This window comes from Bombina bombina, chromosome 3 (assembly GCF_027579735.1).
Source record: "Bombina bombina isolate aBomBom1 chromosome 3, aBomBom1.pri, whole genome shotgun sequence".
Lineage (NCBI taxonomy): Eukaryota > Metazoa > Chordata > Amphibia > Anura > Bombinatoridae > Bombina > Bombina bombina.
Window position 1 is genome coordinate 120,385,215 of NC_069501.1, and position 12,351 is coordinate 120,397,565.

Below are 12,351 nucleotides of genomic sequence, written 5' to 3' on the forward strand. Positions count from 1 at the left end.
GAACAATGTCCTTTGGACAGACGAGATCAAAGTGGAGATGTTTGGCCATAATGCACAGTGCCACGTTTGATGATTTGAGCTTGTTTTGCAGTCACAGGACCTTGGCACCTTGCAGTCATTAAGTCAACCATGAACTCGTCTGTCAAATGTGAGACCATCTGTCCAACAGCTAAAGCTTGGGTGCAAATTCTCTTTTGAATTTGCACCCATAGTTTAGCATCTGCATTTTAAAGACAAGCTATATTTTTCTTTACCATTATAGCTTGTTTACATTTAATTATATTTGGGAATTCCAATCCCCCATCTTTTCTTTTAGGATTCATAACTTTTCTACTTATTCTAGGGTTTATTACCCCCCACATATAGGTGTTTATACAATTGTCCAGATCTATAATATTTTACTTTTGGGATAAGGATATATCATGTTTGCAATATATAAAAGATTCTAGGAAGAATATTAATTTGCACTATGTTAATTCTACCAGTCCCCTATATATTCTTTTTGATCCAAGTAGTTACAGCCTTTATAATATGCTTTTTAATTTTTACCTTAATTGTGTTGAAATGTTAATGGAATTGAATATTATATATAGATCCCTAGATACAGGTACAAATCCCCATACCCAGAACTCCAAAATCCACATTTTTTCTGAAATCCAAACATTTTAATTAATTAAAAAAAAAAATTACTATTTTTCCCTGTATGTAAATCACAATCTTCTCTTCCTATGTCTTTGGTTTGGTTTTTGTGTTCTAAAATGCCAGTAATTTTCTATATTTATTTAAAACAACATTACCTTTCTGATTACAGTCCAGTACTACATTTCTGAGGATACTATGTATACCAAAGTATTAAAAATGATCTTAAACTACCTTTTAGGTCACACGTATAAGCTGTATAATAATATGTAAATATTGCCTAAATGTCATAAGATATTGTTATTTACACTTGGTCCCATTTCCTCTCCAAACTGTCCTATTTTACAGATGCAAAGATTCCAAAATCCAAATTATTCAGAAATCCAAACCTTTCCCAGTTGCAAGCAGTTTGGATAAAGGGGTTTCTACCTGAATTTTGCAGTAGGACTTCAATATATGGGAAAGCCTTTGTGAGATTTTAGGTCTTCTACCTTTAAGTTAATATTTCATATTTCATAGTTCTTCACATTGACCTAACAGTCTGAGATTATAGCAAAATGCTATAGAATAATTTGGATTTGAGAGGGTAAAGATATGGGCAAACAGTGGAAGTTTATATTTATTCATATTAATATAGATTCCTATAATTTTGTGATTTCTTTCATCAGATTGTGAGAGTCCCATTCTCTTCTGACCACTAGAAGGTGACAAGGCACCCCAGAGTTTGAAATCCCTCCCACTTCCCATGATCTTCAGTCCTTTTCTTTCTCCTCCTTGATGAGGAGTGAGATGAAAATGAAGTGCAAGATCTACTCATCCTTTGAAAGGGGAACCTCTAACCAGGGGTGTCAAACTGGCATTTTTTTTTTGCAAAGAATAGATTTATATTTAACTTTAAAGACCATCAATACAATTCACAAACAACAAACGTAGCAATGGCAAGATGTGTAAGTAGTGTGCAGTTCATGTGAGTTGCACTTGTATGGAAAATGGCCCGTGACTTAAATGAGTTTGACACCCCTACTATAACCAATGTGAGACCGAATCCTCCTCGCAATAACCTGTCATTCAGAGGGGCAGCCAGGCAGTGAAAGGTTTTTTCTCAGTGAAGAATTGTTGCAGGCTTTCCAGGTGAAATGTGTGCTTTATACTGCTTATTTGCTTCTGTTTATCTGTAAAACTTAAAGGGACATAATACTTACTGTATATAATAAATCACTTGAAAGTGATGCAGCATAACTGTAAAAAGCTGGCAGGAAAAGATCACTTGAACATCTCTATGTAAAAAAGAAAAGACATTTTACTTCACAATTTCCTCGTCTCACCAGAGTAAGTGTTCTGTAAACAGTTATCTTTCAGTTTCTGCCCAGTGCATACTGATTTGCTGCTTAAAGTCCTTTACAATGGGGGTATGAACTACTTTTGAGGTAAAATATCTTTTTTTTTTACATAGAGATGTTCAGGTGATATTTTCTAGTAAGCTTTTTACAGCTATGCTGCATCATTTTCAAGTGTTTTAACATTTGGGTATTATGTCTCTTTAAAGGGACAGCCAACACCAGAATTTTTGTTGTTTAAAAAGATAGATAATCCCTTTATTACCCATTCCCCAGTTTTGCAAAACCAACACAGTTATATTAATATACTTTTTACTTCTGTGATTACCTTGTATCTAAGCATCTTCTGACCGCCCCTAATCACATGACTTTTAGTTATTATCTATTGACTTGCATTTTAGCCAATTAGTGCAGTGTCTGCCACTAGCCACGGGCGTGATCACAATGCTATCTATATGGCCTACATGAACTTGCTCTCCCCTGCTGTGAAAAGTAAATAAAATAGAGGCGGCCTTCAAGGGCTTAGAAATTATCATATGTGCCTTCCTAGGTTTGCTTTCAACTAGAATACCAAGAGAACAAAGCAAAATTGTTGATAAAAGTAAATTGGAAAGTTGTTTAAAATTACATGCCATATTTGAAAAATTAAAGTTTTTATTGGACTTGACTGTTCCTTTAAGCTATTTCCTTACTGGTACTATGGAGCAAACTGGTGCAGCGCAGTCCTCTGATCATCTCGAAGGGAGATTCTGTTTTAATTTAACCCCTTCTAGTTTGTGTTGGCCCTTGCTTAGCTTTGTATCTCATGTGCTAAGTCTTATGCTAACTTTAAACTGGGTTTTATTGCGCTTCAGAGTGTACAAAAGTTTTGACCCTATCATAGTTGCTCTCAGGAGAGTTCATCTGAACTTTCTTCAAAACGTAAGGATTATATTCATTCTGCTATTAGTGAGGGTTTAGCCTGCTGTCCTCCAGCTGTTAAGAGCAGACATTTGCAAGGATTTGAAGGTGATCCTGCTTTGGCCTTAAGTTCATCAGGGACTTCTCTTGGGAGTGGATACTCTGTTACCCATTAATTATAGGGGTGTCTCTGGCTCTGAGGACTATTATTCTAACTGCTGTGTTGGCAGAAGATGTGTCCTTTACTTTCAGGCTTGAGCATATTCATTCTTTATTGCAGGAAGTTTTAATTGTTTTGGCGGTAAAGGATTGTCCTTCTACAGTCAAGCAACTTTTTAAGATTCTTTATATTTTTAAGGCAGCTCCTAAACAGCCTTCCTATTTTCCTGTGCCTGATTCAGTTTCTGAAATTATTTTTAATGTCAGAAGTTAGGCATTCTTTTAGTTCCATCTACTAAATTTAAAGGGACACTCAAGTCAAAATTAAAAATTGCATGCTCTATCCGCATCATGAAAGTTTAACAACTTTGCAGTTTACTGCCATTAACAAAATCTGCACAAACTTTATATTTACACTTTTTGATTCACCAGCTCCTACTGAGCATGTTCAAGAATTCACAGAATATCTGTATATGCATTTGTGATTGGCTGATGGCTGTCACCTGACACAGGGAAGTGGGAATAGACATAACTGAAAATTGTCAGAAAAAAAAATCTACTACTCATTTGAAGTTCAGACTATGTGCTATCTCATTGTCTTTTTATCATGCATTTGTTGATTATGCAAATCTACTGTATTTACTGGTCCGGTTTCTTTTCCCTTCTGTTAATACAGAGATCTGGGAAACTATTTCTAAGGTAGACACAGCTATTTCTACTTTGGCCAGGCATATCACTATTCCTTTAGAGGATGGTTCCTATTTTAAAGGGACACTAAAGTCAAAATTAAATTTCATAATTAAAAAGATCATGCAATTTTTAGAGACTTTCCAATTTACTTTCATTATCAAATTTTCAACAGTCTTTTTATATGCACTCTTTCTCGGGCACCGTCTCCTACTGAGCATGTGCACAAGTTCACAGTGTATATGTATACTTATCTGTGATTGGCTGATGGCTATCACATGATACAGAGGGCCAGCAAATGAAAAATAAATTTGTGACAAAAAAAAATAAATCTATTGTTTATTTAAAATTCAGAGTGAGGTTTATTGCATTGTCTTTTTATTATGTATTTGTTAATTATTAATTTCAACTGTATTTAATGGTCATTTAAGGACTTTAAGTTTTTCATAGGCAATTCTTTCGGCAGTCTAAGGTTTAGAAAGATTCCCCCCTCTGATCAGAGTTCTGGCTATTCCAAATCCTCCGGGAAGTCTACCACAGCTAACAAGACGTCATGTAGGTTTGGCGCCCATACCAAATCAGTCTCTTGTGGGGGGCAGATTGAATCTCTTGAGAGGCTTCATAGAGATCTGTTCAGGATCCCTGGGTATTACAAATAATTCCCAAGGGGTATTGTTTAAGTTTTTGTTCTAAGACCTCTTGGGGAAGATTCTTTCTTTTTAGAGTGTTCTTGGCTTGTGTGAGAGTTCTGGAATTAATGGGAGTTATTACTCCAGTTCAAACTTAAGAATAAAACCAGTGTTTTTATTCTATTCTATAGTAGCAAAGAAAGAGGGAACTTTTTGGCCTATTTTGGATCTTAAAATATTGAATCTATTCCTGAAAGTTACTACTTTCAAGATGTAGACAATTCACACGTTACTTATTTTAGTACAAGAGGGTCAGTGTATGTTTACAATAGACTTAAAAAGTGATTATTTACCCCTTTGTAGCCCTCCCTTTTGGTCTGTAGTTCCAGTTCAAAACATTTCTGTAGTTACTTTGACATTCAGGTTTAGGCTCCTTATCTGGCTTTGTCTCACACTCAGATGATTCTTCAGTTGCTACAGAGTCAAGGTTGGTAAATAAATCTTTCAAAAAGCTCTAACTCCTGGGAACCATGTGGCTTTTCTGTGGTTCACAATCTATTCTGTGACTATGTATTTTCTCTGACAGATCAGCACAGTCTGAAGCTGTAACAGGCATGTGCCCTACTGCAGCTGAATCCTCTCCCTTCTGTTGCTCAATGCATAGAAGTTGTGGGTCTTATGGTGGCTGCCTCGGATGCAGTTCCATTTTCCAGATTTCATCTTCGGGCCCTCTAATTGCAGATGCTGCATCAATGGAATGGGGAACCCAAGAATATGTCTGAGGATTCTGTTAGATCACAAGACAAGACAGTCTTAGGCTTGGTGGCAGACTTGTCAGTCCTTGGTTCAGAGAGTCTCCTTTGTTCAACTAGTGAAGATAGTATTCTACACAGATGCCAGCCTGTTGGCCTGGTTGGGGTGCAGTCTGGAGGTCTGAGAGAGTGCAGGGAGTTTGGTCTCCTCAGGAGGTGAGGTTATAAAGAATATTCAGGAGCTCAGTGCAATTTTCAGGGCTCTCCAGAGTTGACCAACCTCAGATACAAATCTTTTCTGAGATTCCAGTCAGACAGCTTCATGGCAGTGACTTATGTCAATCAGGGAGGACTCACAGTTCCTTAGTGTTGAGAGAAGTATCCCACATCATCAGTTGGGTAGAGCAACATCATTGCAGGATTTCTGCCATCTACATTCTGGGTGTGAACAGATGGGAGGCAGACTTTCTTAGTAGCCAGTCTCTTCACCCAGGGGTATGGTTTCTGAATCAGGAAGTTTTCAACCCAATTGTGAGATGCTGGGGGTCAGTCCGAGAGAGATCTCATGGCTTCTCATTTAAATCACCAACTGCCTAAGTATTGTGCCAGGTCTTGGTACCCTTAGGTGATTCTGATAGACGCCCTAGTGGTTCATTGGTCGTTTAACCTTATCCACATGTATCCTCTATTTGTGTTTCTATCCACAGTAATGGCCAGAATCAAGCAGTAACAAGCCTCAACAATTCTGATTGCTGCGATGTGGCCTTGCAGGATTTGGATTGCGGATCTAATGCAAAAGTCGTTGTGCCCGACTTTGAGACTTCCTCTAAGAAACTATCTCTCAAGGCCCTTTCTTTTATCAAGATTTCAAAACTCTGAATTTGACAGCATGACGATTGAACCCTTAATTCTCTCTGAGAGGTTTTTCTGACAAGGTTATTGTTACCTTGATTCACGCTAGGAAACCGTTTACCAGATGTTTATTATAAAGTCTGATAAAACTTTTTGTGTGGTGTTTTCACAAAGGTTTCCATTGGAATTATTTTAGAATTCCAAGAGTTATTTAGTCCCTGCAGGAAATCTTAGAGGTTTATCAGCCAGTTCACTGAAGAGTCAGATTTCTGCTCTTTCTGTTTTGTTTCATAAGATGATTGCTAAAATTCCTTGTCTTTCAGGCCTTTGTTCAGGCTCTGATCAGAATTAAACCAGTTATTCACAGTGATCTCATGGACTCTCAACATCTGGTGAAATAAAACCAAAATTTATATTTACATGATTAATGTAATTTCTTTGAAGATGGTGGATGGTGAGAGTCCCTGAGCCCCAGTCTTTCTGTTTTTTTTTTTCAGGTTGCGGCAGTACTTGTTTTGCACTTCTTTGCCCAGCTTTATCTTTCTTGCTTTTACTACTTGGTTATATGTATGACTGAGGATCATGGGAAAAGGTAGGGATTTAAACTCAGGTGTGTTGGGGTGTCTTTTTCCTCCTCCTAGTGGTCCGGAGGGGAATATTCTCACTTGTGGACTCTCACCATCATGAAAGAAATTAATTTATCAGGTAAGCATACATTTTGTTTTGTGTCTAACATTGAATGCAGAAAGTGTCAGTGAAAGTGGGCACCCTTCTCTTGTGCCATTTAAAATAGAAAAGCGATTGCATTTCATACCATTAAGTCTAACTTTTGTTGATGATGTTGTATATAATGTCATAACCTAATTAGTCATTAGTAAACCAAACCCATAATAAAGTTTTATTCCAAAACTTATGGCAAGGATCTCACCCTAGATTGACAACATCTTGGCTCCGGTGGACGAGTCACCCTATCTACTGCCTCTGTTTGCCTGCACGATTGAGGCCTACACTACTGCGTAACCTTCATCCATGTCGCAGTTCTTAGTGTGACGACCTACACACACAACACTTCTTGCCTACATAACGACAAAACCCTTAGGTTGATCAGCAGCATGGGTTTGCCCTTCACTCCGTGATCGGAGGCCTAAATTCGTGGATCGGGCTTTGCTTTCACAGGCGCTGCCTGCCACGTGGTACTCATAAGACACACACACACACACACACACACACACACACACACACTGGGAAGCCGGCAAGTAGAAATATCAGTCTCTCTCATAGTTCCCATAATATTCTGCTGACTAGCATTAAAGAGACAATACTGCCCTGGTTTAAGTCAAACTGTTTAGCTCTACATGGGACTCTCTTTCTAACATAGAAAAAAAAACAAAACAAAACATTTTAATTCACTACAATTGCTCTGAAAATGTATTCCACATAGTCACAATCTGAGTGACACTTCCTACAAGCTTTTTTTGACATTATATAAGAACTTATTGTGTCAACCCACTTTTTTTTTTATCCAATCTTGTTACTCCTGGGTATCTCTACAAATTACCTTATTTATTGTTGCTGAAGGATGTCTCCTAAGATGCAATCCAAAGCAGTAAAAATAATCCAAGCAGCAACAAATCTCATCTGCCTCAATGAATAACTTTTTCAAACAGCTTGAACCTAACACTCCCTCTGTTGGCCCTCAAGCAAATGCTGAACTCTGCAAAGAAGTGAAATTGGAGAATGAGTAGAATTCCTAGACAAGGAATCTGACTCTCATCAGTCAGAAATAGCTAACCTACAACAGAATGTTACAGCGCAAAATAATGTGTTCTCTTAATTACAAGACAAGTTGGAGAATATGGAGAAATATGAGCAGACGGCAAATCCTCAGAATTAGGATACCTGAATCAATCCCTTCAAATGCTTTGCACTAATACCTTCATACCTTAAAGGCCCAACACACACCACTCCAATTGCACTGGACAGATTCCACAGAGCTTTGGGACCAAAACCCAAAGATGGTCTACCACCACGTGATGTCATTATCAAGTTCCAGGTCTACCAAATTAAGGAGATTATGAAACTGGCCAGGAACACTTCCGCACTGTGCTTCCAAGGCTCCTCATGATCTATCTATGCAGATCTATAACAGTGAATCTTACAGCGCTGCAAAGAATTTGCCCTGCTTACCACTATACTTAGACAAAAAAAATATGACATACAGGGCAGTTCACTTGGGAAGGACAGAGGAAAATCTGCACAAATCCTGAAGATATAGAAGATTTATGTAAAGAAATTAACAGCACTCCCTCTGAAACCGCTCAATTCTCCTCTCCTAAAGAAACCCAAGTGGACACACTGACACCAACCACACCACGTTCTCAGAGGCTCACTTGGCAAATGGCCTCCTCCAAAAAATGAAAAAGAAATCCAGTCTCAGATAAAATCTGGGTGAGGTTATTCCAAATGCATCGTTTTGATAACCCTATTGCTATGTTTCTCAGTTCAACATTACTCTCAATTGAGAATAGTTTAATTTTGTAAGCATATACAGTACTGTGCAAAAGTCTTAGGCACCATAAAAATGTTGTTTTTAGCAAGGTTTTAATGACCATCCATATTTATTTTTTGGTCTCTTTATTAAGATACCAACAGGAAATATGTACACACAATATAAGAAACAACACAATTTTCAGAAGAAAAGGGTTTCTTCAGGCAAAAGTCAGTATTATCCTTGATAATATGCAGATGGCGCAGGTCTTGAAGGAATTATTTCAATTATGTAGATATCTTCCATAAAATTAGTAGTGTTAGCAAATCTGGAGAGAAGCCTTTCAATGTGTATACTTCAACCAAACTGGGGGGAAATGAATGCTCCAATAAAGATATAGTAAGCCACTTTGTATTTAGACAATTAGTAACTTACTCCATTAAAATCCAGATTCCAGCGATGTCACAGCCACAGAAAAAAGCCAAAGACACAAGGTGTCAATTAAAAAGGAACAAAACTTTTAATATTTAGCTTATCTCAACGTGTTTCAACGCTTAAAACGTCTTTCTCAAGAGCAAATGAAAACAAATGTTGATTACTGTGCTGTGACAAACATTGCTGGTTTAAATACAGATAGCCCGGGTTCCAACTTCCGGTTTTACTGGAAATTGGACCCACAAAATTACATCTTACAAAGTTTATTTTTTAGCCAGAAAAATCCTTATACCAAAATGTAAAATCATACTAAGTCCCTGATCTACTTATAACATAAATAAATAGTTATAGCGGAATTGTCATAAAGAAACACCAACCAATCACAAAACGTATAATAAAGAAGTAACCAATGAAAAATGTACGGCAACAGTCCTCAATCAAGTACTGTTCGTGGATAAGTTCCGTTTCAGGTCCGGATGTATCAGATGATTTTTTGGACCAATCACAGGAAGGTAATTCAATAGAGTATGGAAGCGGTCACGTGTTATGTTATCCAATCAAGCGATTCATTAACGTCATATTAAGAAGAAACAAAATCTTAAGATGACATAAATGAATCGCCCTTGAATAACCTTCCTGTGATTGGTCAAAAAAATCATCTGCCACCGCTAGCCACCCAGTAAAGTCTGCTCTAACATCAGGGACTTACCAGTCAGAAGCCTTCAGCAGCTTCTTTTGTGTGCTGCATTCTCTGGCCCTCCAGGTCTGACAGCCGAATCTTCAATCTGACAGGGACTTGCAGTACAAAAGAAAAATCAGTGTAACTAACACTGTTTACCTGAAAGGTAACATAGCTTCTATATACTGTAAGGAGGTAAGGACCTTCTCTGCAACATCCAAAGCTAACATTCACCAAGACTCTACTAAGAGAATTATATGGCTACTAACAGCTCATCTGTCCTCTCTTGTAGGATCATTGTATGAACAAACCATTCTGAGGAATTAAATCTGAACTTCAGCAGAGCACCTCTCTCTGTTAATATCCATGACACAAGGCAAAGAACTACTGGGAGGGTAGAGGAAGTGGGATGAATATTTAATGATTGTTTGGGGTGTTGTTGCCTCCTCCTGTTGGCATAGGTAAATTAATGAATTTGTGGACTCTCACTACCAAGAAAGAAAATAATTTATCAGGTAAGCATAAATTGTTATTTTCCCATCTCATGTAGTTTAGCTCTGAAAATTCTTTTTTTAAACAGATCTACCACAATGCAATGATTACTATATATATATATATATATATATATATATATATATATATATATATATATATATATATATATATATATATATCCCTTTAACATTTTAATTTTTATATAATAATTACAATTAGATATTGTCCGCTCTATATCATTGAAGTGGAGCAAACTATAGAAAAAGCTAAATCGGTCATTAATACGCTTCCTTTCTTTTGGAATAGTAAACATTACACCAATACGTGGTATTTTGTTGGGCAAACTGAGTTACTAAGCTATGAATGGGAAGTGACATAATGTTGCCTTTGCATGTTGTGGAGTTTGATGGAATGGAGCCATACAACATTCTTGTCATGTACTTGAAATACCAATGTGTTGTTGTTCTGAATTGCTCGTTAAATCATAATTTACACATAGGTGATCGCTTTGGCCTGTGCTCAGCTCGGAACACTTACTCATATGCTAAATAGGTTTTTAACTCTTAATGAATTCCTTTTTTGCAAACGTGGCAATTTTATTTTTAGGTGTAGGCTTAAAATAAGGACAGCCAGCTTTTAAATCCCTCATAAAATGTTAATTAAACATATTAAATAAAGATAGTTTACATCCATTGTTTATTTTGCTTGATGTTTATATAATTTCCATCTGCAAATTGTCCTCTTTTTACTGAATTGCAGCTTACATAGGTAATGAAACATAAAAGTCAAATAATACCGGTACATTAAAATAAAATTAGCCTTTAAAAAAAACTAAATCTTTTGCATGAGACCTGTTGAAAAAAAAAAAATTAAAAAAAATAGAAAATACAAATTTTATATTTAAAAGGAAAGCAGACAAAATATTTCTTAATATTGCACCCTTTAATAAAACCTTTTATGGGGAATTACATTTTCAGTTAATGTTCCTGCCACATGATCAAGCAATAGGGCAATTGCTGTGATCATTGCAGGGACTTATTTATATCTGGACTCTGGCCATAGCAAAGGTGACAAACTTTTCTTAGAGGTTTTCAAGGATTAATCCCTGGACTGCTTTCTATTTGGAAAAGCCTGAAAGGTTTTCTTAACCGGTTAAAGGGACAATAAACCTAGATTATTTTTTTTTCTTTATAAATTATACAATTGTATGCTGTACTATCTACAGCAGTATTAAAATGACTACTGTGTCCTCAGTATAAAACCGCCAAATGTATCTTTAAATATCCACTCCATAGTAGCTCTTATTTTCTTCTTTTCTTTAGTGGACGCTACAGCCAATAACAAGGTTACTGATTGCACAATTCAACTGAATGCAGTCGTGCTCTCTTGACTACTCGCCCTCTCCAGGCAGACATCTTCAGCATGCGCACATTATGCCCTCACCGGCATTGTGTATAGCAGTGCGATTCACTGTTTACTTCTATAGCAGTGTGCCTGGCATGAGCAAGGAGAATCCCCTTCACATAAATGAGCAGCTACATAAAACAAAGTTAAAAGTGAAAGTTAAGCCGGGCGGACATCAAGGCACATCATCGTTCTGATTAGGCAGGGAAGTGGGCTGTACCGCTAACTGGGAATTTAAAGTTAGAAGCTGCTGATCAGTGGGGGGCAGATGGCTAAGGATTACAGGCACCAAAATGTAAGGTATTATAAAATGTGAATCCTTGAATATAATATAGTTAAAGAAATAAATGTGCTCTAAAACAAACAAAATAAAATGCACATGTCATTTGATTTCTGAAATTTACTGGCACTCATGATGTCACCCATGGAGGGGGGAGGCACTTTCAAAGCTCATTGCGGCCCCCCTAAACTTGCACCACATCCCTGGTGTTCTAGGGTTCTGGCATCGCCCTGTGCATGTGCTTGGTGACATCACTGGAACTCAGAAGTAGGGATGGGCGAATGTGCTGAAAGTGTAATTCGTAATTGGTATATCGAATAGTCCTGTGGACATTCATTTTGGACATTCGAATGTTTATAAGAATGAAAATCCATTAAATTTGGTAATCAAATGTAAATTTTGTTTTCAAATTTTCATAATGAAATCTAATATCTACATTTGAAATTTCGAATGTAACATTCGATTTAACAAATACTATTCAGAAGTTCAATAGTTCATGTGGTAGGGAATTAATTAAATTGATACATAATAGATAAAAATATATCAATCCGAATGTTTCTATTTCGAATATTGCATAATTTGAATATTACATTTAAAGAGAACATTAGAAATATT

General features: G+C 36.8%; 1 protein-coding gene across 1 annotated transcript in view; it reads left to right on the forward strand.

The window, feature by feature from the left end:
- Positions 1–12,351, forward strand: part of TIAM1 (TIAM Rac1 associated GEF 1) — an 873,661-nt gene that overhangs the window by 398,984 nt on the left and 462,326 nt on the right. The gene's annotated exons all lie outside the window — the stretch shown is intronic.